This window comes from Myotis myotis, unplaced genomic scaffold (genome assembly GCF_014108235.1).
Source record: "Myotis myotis isolate mMyoMyo1 unplaced genomic scaffold, mMyoMyo1.p scaffold_m19_p_12, whole genome shotgun sequence".
NCBI classification, from domain to species: Eukaryota; Metazoa; Chordata; class Mammalia; order Chiroptera; family Vespertilionidae; genus Myotis; species Myotis myotis.
The window spans coordinates 23,441,749-23,451,191 of NW_023416316.1; the positions used below are offsets into that span (position 1 = coordinate 23,441,749).

The 9,443-nt window shown below is 43.4% G+C and overlaps 1 pseudogene; it reads left to right on the top strand.

Moving 5' to 3' along the window:
• The first annotated feature begins 5,631 nt into the window (after positions 1–5,631).
• On the top strand, positions 5,632–6,177 carry LOC118667706 (annotated as a pseudogene).
• The last annotated feature ends 3,266 nt before the right edge of the window (positions 6,178–9,443 follow it).

Genomic DNA, 9,443 nt, shown 5'->3' on the forward strand with positions numbered 1-9,443 from the left:
TCACAAGGGATTTGGCGGCCACGAGCACGAGTTAGCTCAGTCCAAGCCCCTGTCTGAAACAGGCCCCTTTCTTTTGGGACTCCCCGATACTTGGGACGGCCCAGCCTCCCTATGCTGGCTTCATCACGGAGGGTGTGTGTGTGTGTGTGTGTGTGTGTGTGTGTGTGTGTGTTAATCTGCGGGATGGATGTGTCTCCCCCTAGACTGTGAGCTCCCTAGGGCAGGGACTCCGAAACCTACGGAAATCTGAATAGGTACGAGCTTTAGTTAATAATGTATCAGTGTTCCTCTTCCCATCCCGGAGTCTGGAAGGGAAGGGAAAAGGAGGGGGAGGGGGAGGGACAGGCTGACTGCAGAATGGACAACAAATTGGATAAAAATAAGAATGATGATGATGATCGTAATAACAATAAATGAATATTTGTAAAATAATAATGTCAACATTTGGTCATTACTTGTGACAAAGGTTCCATACTAATATGAGGTTAACAATAGGACAAACTGGATGTGGGGGGTCTACGGGAACACTTCTGAGAATGTTCCTTGAAACCCTGCCCCTCGCCCCCCGCCCCCCGCCCCCAACATTCTTGCAGGAGAATACCTAATGCAGAGGAGCACTAAGTCATGTCTGCACCTACCAAGGCAATGGCATCCAGGTTGTCTCTGGGCTTGCCAATCCAGTCCCTTCTACACTCCAGGGCACAGGGACTGACCCATCCGCATTTATGTCAGGGTCAGGTCAGTCCTACCTTCTAGAAGCTTACACTCCGGAGGGGTTAGAACACTCCACCATAATGTAAGATGAGGAAAGGGGCACTCAGCAGGCAAACAGCTAGAGATGGGTCTGTAGAAGGCAGACGATGAAGCCTCATGTTGGTCCCCAGGATTATCACTGGTTCAAAGTAACTAAGTATTGACATACTCAACATATTCAGAATACTTGAGAAAGTGAGCGCCCTCACTCAGAAAGCTCATCATTTTTTAAAATTAAAGAATAAAAACAATAGGTTATGTTGTTAATCAGAAGAAAGCAAGATAAACAAATAATGAATGGAAAAGTAATTATTTTGTTTTGTTTGCTAATTTGTGTTTTTGTGACAAACTTTTTATTGCAATTTTATTTTCCAAAAAGTTGATTAGTTTCTCAAATCTGTAGCAACCTGGACCATCCTCCTATATAATAAAAGGCTAATATGCAAATCGACCCAACAGTGGAATGACCAGTTGCTATGACATGCACTGATACTCAATCCAGGAGCTGCCCCCTGGTGGTCAGTGTGCTCCCACAGGGCGAGAGCCGCTCAGCCAGAAGCTGGGCTCACTGCTGGCAAGTGCAGCGGCGGTGGCAGGAGCCTCTCCTGCCTCTGCAGCAGCGCTAAGGATGTCAGACCGACGGCTCAGGGGGAGCGGGCCTAAACCATCAGTCGGACATCCTCTGAGGGCTCCCAAACTGCAAGAAGGGCGCAGGCCGGGCTGAGGGACCCCCACCCCCTGAAGAGTGCATGAATTTCATGCACTGAGCCTCTAATTTTTACATAAATTCCTCTTTTCTCAATGTCTATTTTATGTACCCTTCTGCCCCCCCTTGCAGTTCTTTCTCTCCATGCCTAACACCTTCCCCTAACATTGTTTAATAAATCCTAAATTGTAGAAAGGGTTTCTGCTCCCATTGTTCAGCTTCAAAACCAACTTCCTTTATCTCTGGAATATATAGTCTTTAACTCATTAAAAAGCAGCCAAACTTTCTTCTCCTCCTCCTTCTCCTCCTTTTTCCTGTCTTCTTCCTCCTCCCCCTCCTCCTTCGTTTTTAGTTTATTGACTCTTTTATAATTTCCCAGTTCCAAAAAACTTTTCATCCATCCAGGCTTACAAGCAAGGAATCTAGTAGATTCTTGAACATTGTTCCCACCTCTACACAGCCCTATCTTAAATATAAAGTCTTGTCAATTTTATGTCCATGAAATTTCTCAAACTTTTCTTCGTCTTACTATCTACATCCAGCACCATATTCCAAGCTCTTACTTAGATTACTGCTATACCCACCTCTGTTTGATTTTTGCCTCCCTGTCAATTCGCTCTCCCCAGAGTGATTTTCATATATATGTGTATATATATACTAGTATATACATACTAGAGGCCTGGTGCACAGAGGCAGGAGAGGCTCCCACCACCGCCGCTGCACTTGCCAGCATTGAGCCCAGCTTCTGGCTGAACAGCGCTCCCCCTGTGGGAGCACACTGACCACTAGGGGGCAGCTCCTGCATTGAGTGTCAGTGCTGTCATAGCAAGCTGTAGTTCCACTGTTGGGTCGATTTGCATATTAGCCTTTTATTATATAGGAGGATGGTCCAGGTTGCTACAGATTTGAGAAACTAATCAACTTTTTGGAAAATAAAATTGCAATAAAAATAGTTTGTCACAAAAACACAAATTAGCAAACAAAACAAAATTCTTACACGCGGTGGGTGGGGAGTCCCTGAGCCCAGCCTGCAACCTCTTGCCGGTTTACAGGCCTAAACTGGCAGTCAGACATCCCTCTTGCAATACGGGATGCTGCATGCACCAGTGACCATAATTTTCATACAGGTGAAAGGCATCTTGCTGTTGTATGTGCAGCTACATTTTTTTGCCCTGATTATAAAAAGTAGTACATAACATGATCCTTCTGAGGCAGTAGTACCATTTTCCCCATCTTATGAGTGAAAAACTGAAGCAGAGAGAAGTTAAGTAATTGGCTTTGTCACAGAGTTATAAGTGTCAGATTCAGGGCTGACCACAAAATGTGCAAGCCAGAGTCCATGCCTGTCATCGCTTCATCATCCTTTTTTTTCAGTGTTAGAGTAGCCTTGCCAGGTTTTAATTTTTAAATCTAAGAGACTGTTCCCAATATATAGGGTAGGGTCCCTAGGCCTCGCCAGCAATCAGGGCCGATCTGTGGGGGGACTGGCTGGGCAATTGGGGGCCCCCGAGGGCACCCGCCTTGACTGGCCTGGTGCTGCCCACACGCTGGCCCCATCACCCGCTGACTGGTCTCCACAGGTCATTCCACCATTCGGTTGATTTGCATATTAGGGTTTTATATAGATAAAAAATATATATATACATACATATATATATATTTTTAATTGATTTCAGAGAGGAAGGAGAGGGAAAGAGAGAAAGAAACATCAATGATGAGAGAGAATTATTGATTGGCTGCCTCCTGCACACTCCACACTGGGGATCAAGCCTGCAACCTGGGCATGTGCCCTGACCGGGAATCAAACTGTGACCTCCTGGTTCATAGGTCAACACTCAACCACTGAGCCATGTCAGCTGGGCCAGAATGATTTTATTAATATGCATATCTAATCTATCATTGGATGCCTAATATCTATCAATGACTTATCTTTGTTTTAAGGATAAAAATAAAAATCCTTGCAATGTGGCCCTGCCAAAATCTTCCTATCTGTTCTCCCCTTTTGACTTCCCAGTTGATCTACTGCCCTTTCAGTTCCCACCTCAGGGACTTTGCACATGCTATTCCCTCTGCCTAGTGTTTTCTTTTGCTCACTTATTAAATCTTTTTAAAATTAAAAAATTTCCCCAACTACTATATATTGAGGAATAGTTGACAAATATACTCATATATATTTAAAATGATGATTTGATATACATAAACATTGTGGAATAATCACTGATATCAAGATAATCAACACATCTCATGTGGTTACCTCTTTGTGTCTGTGTGTGGTGAGAATGCTTAAGATCTACTCTCAGCAGCCGAAACCGGTTTGGCTCAGTGGATAGAGCGTCGGCCTGCGGACTGAAAGGTCCCAGGTTCGATTCCGGTCAAGGGCATGTACCTGTGTTGCGGGCATATCCCCAGTAGGAGATGTGCAGGAGGCAGCTGATCGATGTTTCTCTCTCATCGATGTTTCTAACTCTCTATCTCTCTCCCTTCCTCTCTGTAAAAAATCAATAAAATATATTTAAAAAAAAAAAAAAAAAGATCTACTCTCAGCAACTTTTGATTATACAATACAGTATTATTAACTACTAGAGACCTGGTTCATGAAAATTCATGCATTGGAGGGAGGTCCCTCAGCCTGGCCTGCCCCCTCTCACAGTCAGGGAGCCCTCAGGGGCAGGAAGCAACCCAGTGATCAGGGGAAGGCGATGCCCCATCACACCTCTGCTGCTGCCACTACCGGCAGCGCAAGCCTCGGCCGGCCCTGGTTACCTGAGCCTCGGGCGGCCCTGGGTGGCTGGGGGACTGAGAGGACTGGGGGACTCTGGAGGCAGGTGCCCCAGGGGGGCTGAGGAACTGGGCACTGCCATCTTGTGGCTGTGAGTGCCGCCATATTTGAGGGCGTGGCAGTCAATTAGCATATTCCCTTCTTATTGGCTGTGGATGCCACCATCTTTGAAGGCGGGGCAGTCAGTTAGCATATTCCCTCCTTATTGGCTGTGGGCTCCACCATCTTTGCAACGGCATGAGGGTCAATTAGCATATTCCCTCTTTATTAGATAGGATAGTCACCATGCTATGCATTAGATCCTCAGAACTTCTTGTAACTGAGAGTTTGTACCCTTTGACTTATATCTCACATTTCTCTCTCCCCCCAGAGGGCAATGGGGAGATCTGGGCAACCACCATTCTATTGTCCAATCAGCTTTTTTTTAGATTCCACACAATATTTATCTTACTCTGTCTGGCTTGTCTTACTTAGCATAATGCCCTCCAGTTCATCCATTTGTTGCAAATGAAAGGATTTCCTTCTTTTTATGGCTGGATAATATTTTATTACACACACATATGTCACAATTTCTTTATCCATTCATCCACCAACACACATTTAGGTTGCTTCCATATCTTGGCTAATAATATTGCAATGAACATGGGTATGCACATATCTCTTTGAGGTACTGATGATTTTTTTTTTATTTTTTGGATATATATCCAGAATTGAGACTGCTGGATGATACAGAAGCTCTATTTCGGCTGCCTGCCCCTCAAGTAAGTACCTGTTATAGCTTCTATCAGGCAGGGTCTCCACCGAGTATTTTTTTGTTTCCAGATTTAAGTTACTGCCCCCTCCTCCTTCCTCATGCCCTTAGGTGCCATCAGCACCTAATCCCTGCCACTAAAGGATCTCTGTAAATAGATCCTGTGTTAAACAATCCTCAAATTACTCTCTTAAAGTGTGCCATCTGTCTCCCCCAGGGACCCTGATTGAGACATTGCCCCAGGGAATTTTTCCTGTAACTAAAATTTATATCACTGGTGCCAAAACTTTTCCTTATGGCCGATATGAGGGATTTTCTAATTCTTTATATTTATAAAATTGAATGCTATTTGGTTATTGGACAATCATGCTTTTAAGGAATAGAAACAGAAAACAAAGAATATGTTGAATTTTAATCTCAATTTCATAAAGCAAAACAAATTAAAACAAATGTTTGTGTGTATAAAAAATTGAACAGATATTGCTCCAACATGGTAATAGTAATTCTTGGAGTACCAAGTATTTTTTTTCTTTGTGATTTTCTATGTGTCCCTAGTTTTCTGCAATAATACTACATTGTTATTATAATGAAAAATATACATATATAGTGCTATTTTAAAACACTTTTATTTGATCCAACTAGATGGGTGCTTCCAAGTACAACCAGGAGCTGTGGAGGAAGAAGCAGTGGGATGTCATGTATTTCTTTCTCAGGGTGCGCTGCTGGCAGTATCGCCAGCTCTCTGGGCTCCATAGGGGTACCCCTCACTGCCCCCTACCCCACCTGACCCGATAAAACGCACAGACTGGGATACAAGGCCAAGTCAAATTTACGTGTGTAGATAGGATTCGAGTGCCCCGTGGTGGCTGCAAATGCTCAGTTCCTAAGCGTGCGACCTCAGGCAAGCCTGCCCATCATAGTATTTACCAGCTAAAGTTTGCTCAAAGCCTTCAGTCTGCTGCCAAGGAGTGCGGTGGACGCCACTGGGGGGCTCTGAGAGTCCTGGATTCTTGCTGGGTTGGTGAAGATTCCACAAATTCTTTGCGGTTATCCTCATGGATCCACTCCGCAAGGCTATCAGAAGGAATCCTGACACCCAATGGATTACCAACCAGTCCACAGCACAAGGAGATGCGAGGGCTGACATCCGCAGGCCCCACCAGCTGTGGCCTTGGAAAGGACCCATGAGTTTGCTGTCCAGCTCTACCATTACCGCTAATATAAGTAATGTTTGTAAAATTTTTACCTAATAAACAACTTAGGGCACTCATGTCTGCTTAAAAGTGTCTTTAATTTGTTAAACTAGTTATCTGAAGATTGTTCACGAATGCATTGCCAAATTATGAAAGTTAAAGTGCAGTCATGTTTGAAGAATATAAAGGATGGTGTACCTCGTTTCTCGTAAGATAAACGCATTGTCTTTGCTTTATCTTATTAGGGAGTTTCTAGGTCAGTGTCTAAAATGCTGTTTGGCATAAAATAAATTCTGTGAAAGATGAAAAGAAAAAAGAGAACTAAAATAAAAACAACCTAACCATCCAGCTCCTCCTTGACCCTTAACCCCAAATTCTCAGTCTTTGCCTTTAAAATTCCTTGAATAGCGCTAACCGGTTTGGCTCAGTCGGCCTGTGGACTGAAGGGTCCCGGGTTCCATTCCAGTCAAGGGCACATGCCCAGGTTGTGGGCTCAATCCCCAGTAGGGGGCATGCAGGAGGCAGCCAATCAATGATTCGCTCTCATCACTGATGCTTCTATCTCTCCCTCTCCCTCTTCCTTCCTCTCTGAAATCAATAAAAGTATATTAAAAATCCTTGAATAAAAACCAATGGGAAGTTCAGATTTTGAGCTTTAGCTCTCTTGTTCTCCCGGCTTGGCTCCCTGCCAATAAAGTGTCTTAAATTCTCCACTGCAAAACTCAGTGTTCAGTGATCGGCTCTGCTGTGTGCTGAGTGAGTGGGAGGACCCTCTTTGCTCAGATAACACTATTATTTAACATACAAGAAAACCTCTAAAATGAAATCGTCCCGAGAGAGGTTAAGGGATTTCCCTGATGCCATGTGCAGCTCATTAGTGCTCTCAGCTCACCTTTTCTCTCTAAAGACTTCCTCCAAGGTACCCTCCCTTTGCTCTGGAGAGATTCCTCTTTTACGTATTTGTCACCACCTACAGGGAATCTTATTAGTTCATCCTATTACAGGCTTCTTCTTTCTTTTTTAAAAAAATATACCTTATTGATTTTTTACAGAGAGGAAGGGAGAGGGATAGAGTTAGAAACATTGATGAGAGAGAAACATCCATCAGCTGCCTCCTGCACACCCGCTACTGGGGATGTGCCCGCAACTAAGGTACATGCCCTTGACCAGTATCAAATCTGAGACCTTTCAGTCCGCAGGCTGACGCTCTATCCACTGAGCCAACCCGGTTAGGGCGACAGGCTTTTTCTTTACGTTGTTAAGTCTACTTCTATCTCTTTTTTAAATAAAATTTATTTTTATTGTTGAAAGTATTACAGATGTCCTGCTTTTCCCCCCACTGCCCCCTTTTAACCTGGCCCTCTCCCCAGGCCTTCACCACACTATTGTCATTGTCCATGGGCTATCCTTCTATCTTTATCATAGTATATCCCGTAGGATTTTTTCCTTTCTCTCCTTATCTCAGTTCTACTTTTTTAAAAAATCCAAACTCTCTGATGATTTTTCATCAAGGTTTTCTCACATTGAGAGTCTGATTCAGTCATCAGTGATGTGCCTTTCCTCATCAGATTGTCTTGTGTGCCATCCAAAATATAGTGATATAGCACTTCTTTAGAAAGCATCCTCTATTATAGTTTCTGGGATTTTCCATCAAGCCCCTGACACCCATTCTCAAGTTCTGACGCACATATAAGGTCAGTTGTAAGAGGTGTGCGCATTAAAAATGTAAAAAATAGCATGCTTAAAATTGATGAAATATGTGTTATGCCGCAAGATCTCTTCCATTCATTAAAAAAATAAACATTTTTTGTGCCAAGCACTATAGATTGGATCCCGGAGTTATTCCCAATCCTTTCTTCTTTTTAACGTCTAACAGCTTTATTGAGATACAATTTACAGACCATGCAATCCATCCATTGTAAGTATCCAGTCTGATGAATTTTAGTAACTTTATACTGCTGTCCAACTATCACCACAATCCAGCTTAAAAAATGCTTTCCATGCCCTGTGGGGGCTCAAGGGAAGGGCCAGGAAGTGGGTAGGGTCTGGTTGGGACGGCAGAGTGGTTTTGGGCTTGCGGAATGGTGGGTACCAGTTTCTGTGTTGAAGGAATGGCATAAAGCACCAGTTCCAAATATTTCCTTTCACTTCGTCATACCAGAGTATAATTAGTATCTACAATATGCAGGCTCCCACCAGGCAAGAGAGTTGCATTCCTTGGGTCTCCCATCTATAGGTGTAGAAGGAACAAATGTTGCAATGTGCTTTGATGAGGACAAAAACAGCAAGTACTTGAGTAGGGGTCAGGGTGAGGATGGGAGGTGGGGAAGGGGAATTACAGAATGAGATGGTGTAGGTCAGTGTCCAAATATGCAAATACCGGGGAAATGGCATTCAGGGTAGCTTCTAAGCAATGTCCTGTGAGTCCACAAATCTTTATTTGGAATTTTTAAATTCTTTTTTTAATTTTTATTGTTGGCACTATTACATATGTTCCCATTTTCCTCCCCTTTGCCCACTTCCACCAAGTCCCGCCCCCCTTCCCTCTGGCCTCACCACATTGTTGTCTGTGTCTAGGGGGCTAATCCCTTCATCTTCTTTCTCTTTTATTCTTAATTTACATGATTTCTTCTGTTTTCCTAAGATATTTTCTCTTTTACTAATTATTTTAATCAATTTTCTTTATCCTGATATATGTTTTAAAATTTGTTTAATTTCATTCACTGATACCTTTCTGGTCACAGTTTTTTCTTTTTATTGTGTTCATCTGCTTTAGTATTAGATTACTGGCTTATATAAAGGGATATAGCTTAGGAACAGTCAGAGGGAGGAGATGCACAGGGCAAGGTAAGGGGAAAAGGGTGGTGAGCTCCCATGCTCTCTGAGCATGCTGCACTCCCTGAATCCCCACATGTTCTCCATCGGGAAAGCTTCCACAAATCTTAGCTTCCCTTCACGGTGCTCATTGGCATTCTGTACTAAACCCATCAGCTCTTAGAGTGTTCTGTACTTGCCAGTTTGGTTGTCAGTGATCTCCATTAGGCTGCAGGCTCTTTGAGAGCAGAGATTGTGTCTTGCCCATAACTAAATGCTCAGCTCTAAGCCAGTTCCTGGCAAAGAGCAATGCCCACCTCCATAAAAATCCGATGAGTGACCATATCCTTTGAGCACAGGGTTGTGTGATGTATAAAGATGACCGAGATTCCAGTCCTACCTTTTTGGAGTTGACATTTTAGTGAGAGTGGAAGACAGATGTTCCAT